At 39.4% G+C, this 13,528-nt stretch overlaps 1 protein-coding gene across 1 annotated transcript in view; it reads left to right on the plus strand.

Moving 5' to 3' along the window:
• The window catches only part of s100w (S100 calcium binding protein W), a 72,969-nt gene that overhangs the window by 54,717 nt on the left and 4,724 nt on the right, over positions 1–13,528 (plus strand). The gene's annotated exons all lie outside the window — the stretch shown is intronic.

A 13,528-nucleotide genomic window follows, 5' to 3' on the forward strand; every position in this document is an offset into this window, starting at 1 on the left:
GCTGCAGTGGTGTAGTCAGTGCAGGAGCATGTATGCATGTAGAGCATTGTTTGCAGTGCTATTGATCACTTTGAAGTGGTTCTCAGAGAACTTATACTTAAAGACTAGTACTGCATTAAAACATAATGACAAGCTGAACCACTGGAAATGTATTTTGCCACAGGCTGAACCATGAGTAATGCCACAAAGTGTCATTATTAGAATGGTCTGGTAGCTTTTGTATTGACTAAATCTATGAAACATATCTAATGCTTTATTGATAATGCAGATGTAGTAGTTGAGGTTGAATGCTTAAAAACCTGTACATGGTATTTTAGTTGTGACCTAGGATTGGGAGAGGTAAATAGATTTTGTTCTGCTACTGCAACCAGTAAAGCAGAAATACAATAAAAGCCCATTTATGAAATGAAAAATGAGGGGCATGCCCCCGATTTGGAAATTATTAGTATGTACATAAAAAAAATCTGTCCTCAAGACATATAAGGAGGACAACAACCAATGGGAAGACCTGAGGAGTAGGGGGTGGTGAGTCTATTCCTGTAATATAATAAAATGAAAACTGTGGATTGTAAGAAGCAATGCAAAAATTGAAGACTGTATAGCCTTTCTATGGCTCTGGGAAATCTTAGCCTGGTTTTGTGGTCTAAAGTTCTGGATCAAGTAGTTTTTTCCCTTTTTGTTACTTCAGATCGGCCAACTATGAACCTTTTTTCCAGTTCATTTGTGAGCGCTACAGTATATTGCTAATTAGAGACATATTTTATAGCCTAATTTATCAGGTTATCCAGCCATAAAAGGGTGAAAAGCAGAAAGATGAACTTGCTAATAGGGAAGAAGCTTAAGAAAACCGTTTAAGAGCCTGAATAGTTAAAACTGTATCTAACTATCTATGTACTTCTATCTACTGTTTAAGCCATAACGAATACATAGAACCAGTTATTTGTATTTTACTTATTTCATATTAACATTACACACTGGCCTTTGAGGTGTTGATTCTTTAGCAGTTTGCTCATTTGACTCCATGTTACCAGTGATTTTTTTTTTTTTTTAGATCGAGTGACATTGTAATTTGGACTCTGCCGTACCTTAAATCAAGGAAAATGGATTTTATTGTGCAATGGTACTGTTGTGACCAAAATAAATCCGCGTCGCTCAGCTGAGAGACAGTAGACAGCTGACTCAGGAATATTGCGGTCACCTCAGAGACATACGATCACCAGCGCTGCATGGATTTTACTGTCATCGTGACGCTTTAAAGCTGGGCTTCGCCTCTGAACTCCCTGTAATACTTTAAAATGTTAGAATGAGGTCATCTGCACACACTTGCAGGCATACTTAGTGAGCTGTCTCTTCAATCCAGGGTGGCACGTAGCACACAGCATACCACGGCATTCCTTTTCTCGGAGGCCTGGAGGGAGCCCTTGACCTCCTGCTGCCTATACATAAAAGATATCTAAATTTGACACCACCTCTCTGATCTGTGAAGAAAGAGAAAAGGCCACATATCTCTCACACCCCCTACATCACAAAAACCATGACCATCGTTACTATCAGTGGGGAAAAGGGCAGCGAGGAGGGAAATAAGAGACAAGCACATGTTGCTTTCTTTTTTCTTTTTTTTTTTGCAGTTGATCTGTAGATTCAGAATAGTGGTGAGGTTGATAGAAGCCTGAAAGTATTTTAGTTAATAACCTGATCATCTTCTGTTTGCCTTTGTTGACGTCTTAAGAAAGGCCTATGTAGTAACATGGGCTGGTCTTATATAGCGCCTTTCTACTCGAGCGCTTGGAGTGCTTTAATGCAACATGTCTCATTCATTCATTCACAGTCACACGTTCATACAAGCACTTTTTTCTGTATTTAAGTGCTTTCTGGCTAACATTTACAACTCAGGATTTGCCATCTTGTCCAAGGATACTTTGGCATGCAGACCAGAGCAGCTAGGGATCAAACCATTAAGCTTCTGATTAGTAGATGACATGCTCTACCTCCTGAGCCACAGCCTCTCCCAATGAGCTGTGAGGAAACAGACACCTGGACGTGTCAGGAAAAGTAAAAGTGATCATTCAGAACCTGCTCTGCTACTTAATCTTGAGGGAATGAGTAGCCATTAAAGTAGGCATAAAGAAACTTCCTATGGAGGGGGAAGAAACTTAGAATGAGGTAATTCCTCCTTTTCCTCCTGTTTCTCTTCTCATGATACTAAGTGTTTCTGTCTATTTTCTATGCATTAATCTCCCCAAAAGACCATTTCTGCATGAGAAAGCCTGGTCTCACAAAATTTCCATAACAAGCATGACTCCAGATACAGCTCCCATATTTTCATGGACTCAACTAGGCTCCTTAATGGCTGCTTCAGCTGGTTGGAGAAAAAAAAAAACACAGATTAGGGGACAGGAATGTCATTTTCTTCAGGCTTGCGGGTTTAAGGCACAAACCATGAAGCGCAACATCCCAACCAGGTACATTCACTTATTATCACTCACCATTTTCGACACCAAGTAAGAATAAAAAATCCCTAAAGATATCAGCAACAATTCTTTAGTCAGTACAGCTTGACAATGACGTCAATGAGACAGTAAAGTCATTTATTTTTGGAAAAAACACTGAATATGGGGACAATAATTATGCTGTGAAATGAATTCTATCCATCAACCCAGATGAAGAACGTCTAGCTCGAGTCTTTGCCACAAAATAACTTTGTTGGGGTCTGTTAGAAGCAGCTGTAGGCAACAAGAGCTGGAGAAGCAAGAAACAGCACATCAAAACACTCCTTTACACATCCAAGACATCTTGAAAGCGTATTGAATTTCATTCAGCAGAGAGGATACCAAGCCAGAAATTGTTTTAGAGGAGCTGAGCAGCATGGACTATAAAATCTGGAAGAGAGACGTTCAATAAAGGAGTTACCGCCTCCAGCCACGAGCTGGGTTGACAGTGCACCCTGGAATATGAGCTTACCAGCTTCTCCGACCCTGTGATAGATTTCTAAATCGAAAGCCAAAACTAATTACTAATTACCTTACTTGTGGTATCCCTGACTTCGAACCTTAAAGCCATGCATGACTATGAAAGGGGGGAAATGGTCCTTGAACTTGAAAGTGTCAGGAAAAGTGTGAATAAGTGAAAATCCGGCAGTGACACTAGTCTGCTGACTGCTGGGTTTTTTTCCTTCTTTTTTTTAGTCAGCAGACAGCTGACACAAACACTCATCCAGTGCATCAGCATCACCACAGCACACACTTTGGTTTCATGCTGACACTGTGAAACTGTAGTTACCCCCTGAACTCTTCAAACATCGACTGTTACTAACAGGACAGCTGCACACACTTGTGAGCGGCGCACTTAACCAACCGGCTCTTCAGTCAGGGGGTGATGATGCCCTTTTCTATATACATTTTAGAAAAGATGGAGTGGTGACTAATATTTTGCTTGGCGTATGATACAGTTTCTGACAGACGCAGATTCTGATAAAGCTGCGCAAATATGCTGTGTTTACATATGTTTGTGTGTCTGAATGTGTGTCAGTCCTTTCATTAAAAGGGCACAGTTGTTTGGAGGCAAGATGTTCAGCTCTGATTGCCCGCCTCTTGAACAGGAGAGCGCGGACGCATTACCCGCGGCTTTCAAGCTCCACCATTCACTCCCCCTCTCTTTACGCCTCTCCCTCCCTGTATCTTTTACCCCCTGCAGTCTCCCATTCTCTGGATTTGATTAGTCTGTCTCAGGCAGCAGGTTCAGGGAGCTGTTTGCTCTGCAGAAATCCATCTGCATACATCCATCGTTTCTAGGCTGCGGGTTAGACTACACAGCTTCTAGGGCTCTATAGTGCAATCTGAGCCATTAGGATACAGTGGAGTCGGTGTAGGGCAACAATTAGAGCATGTCTGATAGAGTGAGGCCAGCCCAGTGGTCTATTAAGAAGAGTCATGCAGCTATGCAATGCACTTACTCATCACTTCCCTGACATCTATCATAAATGCAGTCAACAACAGGTTCATTATTTGGACAGAGAGAAAAATCGGCTTCTCCATTTCCTGTCATTCAGTGGCTTTGTAGTTTGGCCAGAGTGGGTTTATCTTTCAGAAAAGGAAATGTTTGCAGAACATTTCCTTTGTTCCATTTTTTTCTTAGCTTTACTTGTGTATTTTGCAACCCCAAGTCCAAAAAGCTGTCACACTGCGTGTAAAAAAAAAAAAACACACAAAAAACCCAGAAGGCAACGATTTTCAAATCTCATAAACCCATATTTTATTAACAAAAGAAGATAGGAAATGTGTCAAGTGTTTAATCTGAGATTTTACTATATCTTAGCTCATTTTGAATGTGACGGCAGCAATACATCTCAAAAAATTTGCGACAGGGCCATGTTTACCACTATGTAGCATCCCCTCTTCTCCAAACAACATCAGTAAACATCTGGGAACTGAGGACACCAGGTGCTGGATTTTTTGGAAGAGGAATTTAGGATTCTCAGCAATTTTTGTTGTGTGTTTTTTTTGTTTTTTTTGTTTGTTTGTTTCATGACATGCCAAACGTTTTAAATTGGTGTATGCAGTGTGCAGTTTATTACTGATTTGCTGGGATGAGCGCTATGATCCAAGCTCCCAGTTCCATAGGCACTAATGCACCCCCATACCAGCAATATGCAGCCTTTTGAACTGAGTGCTGCTGGATGGTCCCTCTTCTCTTTAGTTCAGAGGACACCGCATTCATATTTTCTAAAAGGAATCTAAAATTTAAATTTTCTGACCACACGACAGCTTTCCACTTTGCCTCCGTCCATTTTAAATGAGCTTGGGACCAGACGAGTGTTTGTGGTTCACGTTCACGCGGCTTCTTGTTTCGTTGACAGAGCTTTGATGTGCATTTGTGGCTGGTACAGCGAACTGTGTTCTCACTCAGTGGTTTCTAGTCATCAAAATTAAAAATGATATAATGTTTTTTCATTAACGATTAAAGTATCTCGGTTCAAACATTTGATATGTTTTCTTTGGGTTTGTGAGATTTTCACATCATTGCATTCTGTTTCTATTTACATGTTACACAATTTATACCTCCTCCTTCATTCCCTCCTTCCTTTCCTACTTGCACTCCACAACATTTCTTTAAAATGTTTTAGCAGGTCTGCTCTGTTTTTGTGTGACAGCGGAAAAACTCATTACACACAAATATCTGTAAATATTTAAAAATATGATGAGTTGTAATTCATTAAACTGCCCATTGGTGTATGAACTCCTTGAATTGCTTTCTTCCCCTAGCTATGCCATTAAAATGATGGCTATACATCAATGCAAGCACAAGACTGATTCAGTCATAAAAAATGCATATTATAGAGGCATTTGGTATAATGATTTTTTATGCAGTAAATACACTTTTCTGTTTATATATATTTAATATCTTTATATGGTTTCTCAAGCAAAACCTTTTACAGCAGAACTTTTACTTGTGATTGAAGTTTTCAGTGTGCTACTTTTGATTAAAGAGGGAAAATTCAGATATAATAAATGTGTGTTTCTTATCACCAATGAAAATTTAATGTCTAAGCAATAAAGCCCACCTTTCAAAATGCAGAACTGTCGCAGTCCTTATCTTTGCCCTGCTTTTGTTTTTATTCTTCCACTCCTTCCTTTACCCTATCCACCCACTAGCTCTCCAGCGCCTTCCTTCTGTTCCCAGTCACCTGACACACACCCACGTCACTTATTCCCAATTTCTCAATCAGCCATGTTGTATTTATACCTGCCATCTTGCTATTGTTTTCTGCCAGATTCTCTCACACGCTCATGCTGTGTTCTCAATTCCTAATTCTTTTCTCTTGCCTGCCAAATTGCCTGTAAATCTGTACTTTGCATTTTGAATTAAACCAGCTGGACAAGTGAGCATTTATTTCTTCCGGCTTAGTCACAGAAATGTTAACAGAAAGTGAAGGTAGCACCTCTTAATACAATCTGTGACTTGGGATATAGTTTCCAAATATTTGCTATATAATTCTTTAAGTTTCAGATGTAATTTTTAAGTACCTAAAAATACCAGGAGGTACAGCAGAACAAGGGGGTAGAACTGCAGTGTCGAAGGAAAGGAGGCACAAGTTTTCAACATGCATGGTTAAACTGAATGTTAAAATTATGGATTCTCCTTTCCTTTAAATCGGTTATGTTCTCTTGTGTTTGTGTCCTCTTTCCTTCTTTTCTCTCCTTTCTCTTTCTCAGCTGATTGCACAGCCCCAGACTGGAAAAAGCTTGTGACCAGACCGTGCAGCTCTCCAGCTTCCTCAGATCATTGGGGGGTTTTTCATAAGTATTTAGTTTTTTATTTCCTTTCAGGATTGAGCCTGAAAGGTAGTCAGTTTTTTGTGGCTTTATTTGATAATCCAGTTTTGTTATTTCATTAGTTTAGGAGGGAATTTTCTGGGTCCTACAGCCCATTGTGTGTCCTCTTTATATGTTGCTGTCACTGAGATGAGTTGAGCCTTTATGTTTGTGGCTATAAGTCTGTCAACTGTTACTCCCTTGTTCTACTACACCAGTAAATAGTAACGGCCCTAAATTTATTAACAGTAAATGTTGGGACGTTGGTTTTTGGCCGTAGTGAGACGTGCACCCAAATTAGCACACATACTTTGTTTGTGTTATTGTTTCCTCAGGGGACGGGCACCAAAACCCTTTTGTACCATGCGGTAAACATGTAAAAACTGGGCGTTTTAACATGGTGACTTTCAGATTTAGCCTCATTTGAGGATCTGCAGTTTTTACCACTTTGTATTGGCTTCATTTTCTTTTCATATCTAGAGGTTCCTGCTTCAGTGATCAGCAGCATATGGAAATCCTGGTAATGTTTGTAACCTTTAGATAAATACTGTGCATTATGTATTAGACTCACTGAATCAGAGTGCTTACATTAACAATCTCCCCATTCATATAGTTTTTTATCTAAATAGTCTCTATGTATCAATTGTGCTGAGAGTTAAATGAGAAGACCACTTCCACTCACATGTCTGTAGTAAACATGAATGTACGTTACCCCATCTGGTGAAAAAAACCACTTCCCACAACCCTAATGGTTCACTGTGTCACATCTTGTTCAAGATGGCCTCAGCTATATGTGCCTCCCCGTTCACTTCCTGTAATGACTACACTGCAGGAAGCTACAAGGCTACACCTGCCCAAGAAATAGTTCTAGTGGCGGTCACATAAAACCACAACGTGCAATACATTTCAGCTTTTTATGCAGTACTGGTAAGCTGATTTTGCTTCTTTAAGCAAGGCCAGCCTCACTATTTCCCCTGTTTCCAGTCTTTGTGCCATGCAAGCACAAGCAATTTCATATTTACTGGAGAGACATGAGAGTGGTATCGATCTTCTCACTCTCATCTAGCTATCCCTTCTAAGTACAGGACTTGAATGGAGTACTTCTTCCACCCCTCTTGTTGTTGAAAGGGAGACTTAACAGCCAGAAGATGTAAAGGGAACAGCAAACCAGTGTTTTCTGAATGAATGGACCTGTATATTTCAGCAACAGGAAATAAAATGTGTAAAACAAATATGAGTAGGTTTGTGAGAAATATGAAAGGAGGAAATGCATGTGTGATTGCTGCTTTGTGTGTGTGTGGAGGGGCAGAGGGTCAGCTGTCCTTTCAGTTAGAATCTAATCAGCCCCTCTCTCTTTTCACTCATGAGCTTCCTCGTCCAAATTCTCACATTTCCTCCACATCGCTTTCTCCTCCGTCCGATTGCACATTACTCCCATCTTCCATTTCCTCTTCCACCCACCTGCTTGTTGTGTCATTTAGAAGTTTTATGTGATTTATACAGTATCATTTCCTGTAGTCGGGCTTTTATGTGGCTTTAAACTCAGAGGGAGACCAGGAAGAAAGATGGATTGGCAGAGTGAGAACTCATCTGTACGCTACAGCGTTGGCATAGCAACTGTCAACCCACTTTATTATTTCTCTTTGTATTCTATTATTCACTTTCTCTTTTACATATTTCTCACACCATACATATGACACATGCTGCAGGGCAAGACTGTGGACTAACCTTTTCATTCAAAGGGCCCATCATTTCTCTTTCTCGTGACTCCCCACTCTCCATCTTTTCCTCCTGCCCCCTAACCGCTGCGCACAATATTAAGACTTGTGAAGGGTATACATTGTGGCCGGCCACTGTTCCCATTTCCTGTCAGTTCTAATCTCCCTCCGGGCCTCTGACACTCCTTTTTCCATTTACCAAGCATTTACTGTGTTGTGTTGCGTTTGTCAGACTCCCCCGCTTTCTCTTTCTCTTTTTTGTTTTCCAACTTTCTCGTCTGTGTTCTGCTGACCAAACACCTGTTTGAAAAAATCATGCCAGAACATTCAGGTTCAGGTGGGATTAATGCTGTTTTACATAATGTACTTAAGGGTTTTATTTCAGCAGATGAGATGAAACAACACATAAGAGAGAAACAGACCGACTTTGCCGGTTAACGCTCCTTCACAATCAGCCTTCGCACCGTCTATTGTGTCATTTTAATCGCCTATTTCTAAATATAATACGGTTGTTTGAAAAAAAAAATAGATCTGTTAAATTTTGAGGAATTGTAAAAATGTTCTCGTCAAGAACAATTTTTATGCAACATGACATCTGAAGGAATAGTTCAAATAGTTGCTATAAAGGATGGAGCTGGAACTGAAAAGCGTTTGATGAAAGACATAAAAGACGTGAATTATATTAAAAAAGATTTGTCGAAATTTTTAATAGAAACATTTTTGCAGCTTTGCATTCCTCATTTGAAACTTGAAGCTTAATCATAAAACTCGCTTTCTACACTAAAACCCACATATCCTTTTTTTCCCCTTGTTGATCTAACTAACTCTCACTCTTAGGCTGCAGCAACCCCATAAATAATCAAATAGATATTATTTGTAGAGGAGCATGCAACAAACCCTTACAAATAATGTGTTGAACCAGCCACTTTCCAACCGTTACCCACAGAAAAAGACACTGGTACAAGTCATGGCAATGAAAATCATGAATAAAATATCACATTTAGAGCATTCAGACTGGACAAGATATACAAATACAGAGGCGTACCGAGAGAAGATTCAAACTTAGATGTATAAGGTCACCATCATTTTCTGTATCACTGAAGGACTACGGTCTTTCTTTCACAGTGAGCGCACAGTGAGCGAGGTGTTGGTGTATGGCTGCTGCTGTATAAATACTTGGACTCATCCTTCACATGCTATGATTTGCTTTATTGATGTCTGTCATGTTGCATAATGGCAGGATAGGCTGACCTGTCATAAGGAAACGGTCTAATCCACTCCCACACAGTTCTGTGTCTGCTCTCATCAGATTATACCGTACCCAGAAAGCCACAGCCTAATGTTAAACCGATTAGGCCAGGTAGAATAGTCTAATTATATAAGATTATACCTGAGGATATACACTTGGCTGAATTGGGATTATAACCTGATAAGTCTATAGGAATCAAATCAGAGAATCCCAGTGGAAAATCTAGTATAAGTAGTCTCTTATATATTGCAGATCTTATAGATTTCTAAAATTATTTTCCTGTAGAATAACTTTAATATGTCAGTGATGTCATGTAACAATCTAAAACCCATTGCCCAGCAGGAATATCATTGCAATAACACAAGTAGTGATACTCGTGTTATACTTAACCCTGGTCAATATGTGGCTATCATCCATGACTATGCATGGTACCTTGCAAGAGGATACATTTGAGAAAAAATATATCCATCTAGATTTCTTGAAGATGAAACATTTTCCTGGTGCTTTATAAAAGAAAAGTGCTGGATGCCAAGACTGCAGATCATCACAGCTTTACGGAGTCTGACAATAGAAGCGGCACAGCAGCACAAAATGAGAGGACAACAACTTAACGAGAGGACTACAGGAGGAGAATTCAAAAGATTCTCAACCAGACCACAAATTTCTGCGTGTTAAAAAAAAATCTGCATTAAAAATATTTTGACACAGAAGGAATCACAACTTGTTTTGACCATCCCACGTGGTTACACAAACTACACTTTTTCAAGTTTTCTTCTGATATATCCTCATGATCCTGACACTCAAAGTTTGTCAGAGAAAAAAGATGCTCTGGGAAAAAAATAAAACCAGGTTTTGGCTTTAGATTGTAACACTTGGAGTTGGAGTAAGAGTGATTTGGTCACAGTTTTTAACAGAACCTAAATGTGTTTTTCAGCTCTACAATTTTCATGTGGCTCTCCTCCACACTTAAGAAGTTATGACGCATCATAATGCTGGAAAAAATAAGGCTCACAGAAAGTGCCAAATTTCAACTTACCTCTAATGTGTGCACTTTTGGGACTGTAACTTGGAAAATATTCACAGTAAGAAGTTATATCTAAGGAAACTATTCTCTCACAGTTGTCACAAAATATACATACAGTACTGTGCAAAAGTCTTGAGCAACCCTTCATTCTTCGTATCTTGCTTTCAAGGCACCAGAACCTCACATTTTTTTAAGTGGTCTCGATCAATAGTTCTCTTTGGACATTGGCTACTTTTTCATTTTTTCCAGTCCCATCCTTATAGCCGAACATTTTTTGTTTGTTTGTTTGAAAAAAATCACCTAGTTCAAGGGATGAAGCAGTGTTGCGTCTACACAGACAACACACAACTTAGCCAACATTTTTCCCAAAGGGCTGTGGGCTGAAAAGTTGTCCTATTTTAGCTTGATGTGCAGTGTGTCCTTATAATTCTGAGCAAAGTGGCAGCCTTTAAAAAGCTATCTACACCAGATGAAAAGTACCTGAAAGTCGTTTCCTTAAGCAATAATAAAAAATCCCTCAAAGATCTGACACAGGACCAGAGAGATCCAGCTCTCCCTTCAGTCGATGCATCTACCATTCACTGAAGCCTCATCAGAGATGGTCTAAATGGAAGGGTGGCTGTCAAGAAGCCGTTCTTACAGAAGGGCAACAGGGGAAAGGCTGAGGTATGGCAAATTACAGGAACTTCAATCAACAGGATGGAGTGCTGAATTCAAATGCAACATTTTTGGTTTACATTATTGTCAATATGTCCAGAGGAGGTCAGGAGAGAGGTACACCAGTGTGTATTCAGCCATCTGTTCATCACAGTGGAGGCTCTGTTGTGGTTCGAGGCTGCATTTTAGCCAGTGGTGTTGGAGATCTTGTTGAAACTGTTGGAATTATGAATGCAGAAAAGTACCATCAGATTTTGATCCACCATGCAGTGCCACCTGGAAAGCACCTGATTGGCAGCAGCTTCATTCTGCAGCATGAGAATGATCCCAAACACACTGCCAGTGCAGTAAAAGCCCAGATAGAAAAACACACAAAGGAGAACTCTTAATCTTACCTCAACATTATTGAGGCAATGTGAGATCATCTTGACAGAGAAGAGAAGAAAACTCAGCCAATATGAAAGAAAAAAGCGAGCGTTGACTGTCCTTCAAGAAGCCTGGAGAACTGTTTTGGAGACTACTTAAAGACAACTACAAGAAAGTTTCCCTAAGAGAGTTCAGGCTGTGCTAATGAATAAAGGTGGTCATACTAAATCCATTTCAACCTCATTAGAATTGAAAAACGATATTTTTACCTTATATAGTGTATTTCCATGTAAGTCTCTGAACCCCTCTGAAAGGTGGCTCAAGACCAGAGATGGGCAGTAACGCGTTACTTGTAACTTTTTTCAAGTAACGAGTAAAGTAAGGGATTACTATTGCAAAAACGGTAATTAGATTACCGTTACTGTCCCGTAGGAACGCTGCGTTACTGCGTTACTAAAACCGTGATTTTTTTTGCGAGAATGTCTCATGACAGTGACGTAAGCGAGTGCTACGTTCGTGGCAACAGCTGTGTGCAGATCAACAATGGATAATATATCCAGTACGGGAGAGAGTATGAGCATGCAGCGTTTAAAGCGTGGAAGTACTGACCTTACTTTGAGTTTGATTCCATAAAAAGTGACAAAAACATTAGTGTCCGTTGTGCGTGAGAAGAAAACTTCTTTTTGCAGCGAAAATAAACCCCTAAACTTCCAAGCAAGCGCTGAGTACGCTATGAGGTAATGGGAAATTCACAGAGAAACTCGCGGATTCTTCCACTGACCGCTGCGGCACACCTGCACCAGGGTAAACCTCCGCCTCCCCTACTCCTGCTTTACAGGTGAAAATAGAGCAAAAGGACCGCTAGTCTTTGATTTTATTTATTTTCTGCTGTGTTTTACTTGCATCTATTTGAAAGACTGAGTGTAAACACATAAAAAAAATTATTTTATGTGCTGGAATGTGCAGAAAATAGGTTTAAATGTTAAACAAATTTCTTCCAATCTGAGAATGTTACATATAATTAAATTTTTGCTTGATGCATAAAGTTATAAGGTTAAAACTAATAAAACAAGTTTTAAAAATAGACTTTTCCATTTGATTACATTTTGCATGATGGATTATGCAGAAAAAGTAGAATTAGGCTGAAAGATCTATCACTTTATCACCTATTCAGGTTGTAAATCGTGTTTTTAAAAAGTAACTAAGTAACTAAGTAATTAATTACTTTTGAAAATAAGTAATCAGCAAAGTAACGGGATTACTTTTTTGGGGAAGTAATCAGTAATTAGTTACTGATTACTTTTTTCAAGTAACTTGACCAACACTGCTCAAGGTTCAAGGTTCAAGGGTTCAAGGTTCTTTATTTGTCACATGCATAGTTATAGAAGTATAACACACAGTGAAATGTAGCCTGACACGCTCCTCGACATGTGCAAAAAAATTGGGGGGGGGGTGTAGAGGAAAAACATTATATATATATATATATATATATATATATATATATATATATATATATATATATATATATATATACATTGGGTGAATGTGCAGTAGTAGCAGCAAGCAGGAGAATTCTGTACATTAATATGAATAGACATCTGACTATTTTACAGGATAGACAATATAAACATATTTAAAATTAAAGGAATTGAAATGTACATTGTGCCTTGGTTTAGTGTCTGGAAGAGTCCTGACTCAGTCAATTATAGATGATGTGAGCGGGCGGGTGTGTGTGTTTAGGGCACGGATGGCTTGGGGATAGAAGCTCCTCTTGAGTCTCTCTGTCCTTGCCCGGAAGACAAGGACAAGACAAGGACAACATACCAGCCAATGGTCTCAGATTAAATGTATCGGCATTATCTAAACTGGTTTTCTGAAAGTAATTCGTTTCACCTTATAATCAATCAAAATTTGATGAAATGATTTCAAACATATATTGCATTAAGCGATGTTGCAGGATTGCTTTTATAGACCCGCATTAACATCTATATTTGTCTTAGGCATGTGTCTCCCCTCCACTTCAGTTTTGACTTACACGTGTGTTTGTTCTGGAAATGTTTCTCTGCGTGTTTTTCTGACGTGGAGTTGGCGGTCCCAGCATCCTTCAGTGCCGTGTTCCAACAGGTGCCATAAAGAAAAAAAACAACAACAAATGGCTCATATAGTCTTTATTACAGAGGCAGCAGCTACGAATGCCACACGG

Source organism: Rhamphochromis longiceps, linkage group LG11 (genome assembly GCF_057381845.1).
Source record: "Rhamphochromis longiceps isolate RC_006_pf linkage group LG11, R_longiceps_female_GT1.1, whole genome shotgun sequence".
In the NCBI taxonomy this organism is placed as follows: Eukaryota; Metazoa; Chordata; class Actinopteri; order Cichliformes; family Cichlidae; genus Rhamphochromis; species Rhamphochromis longiceps.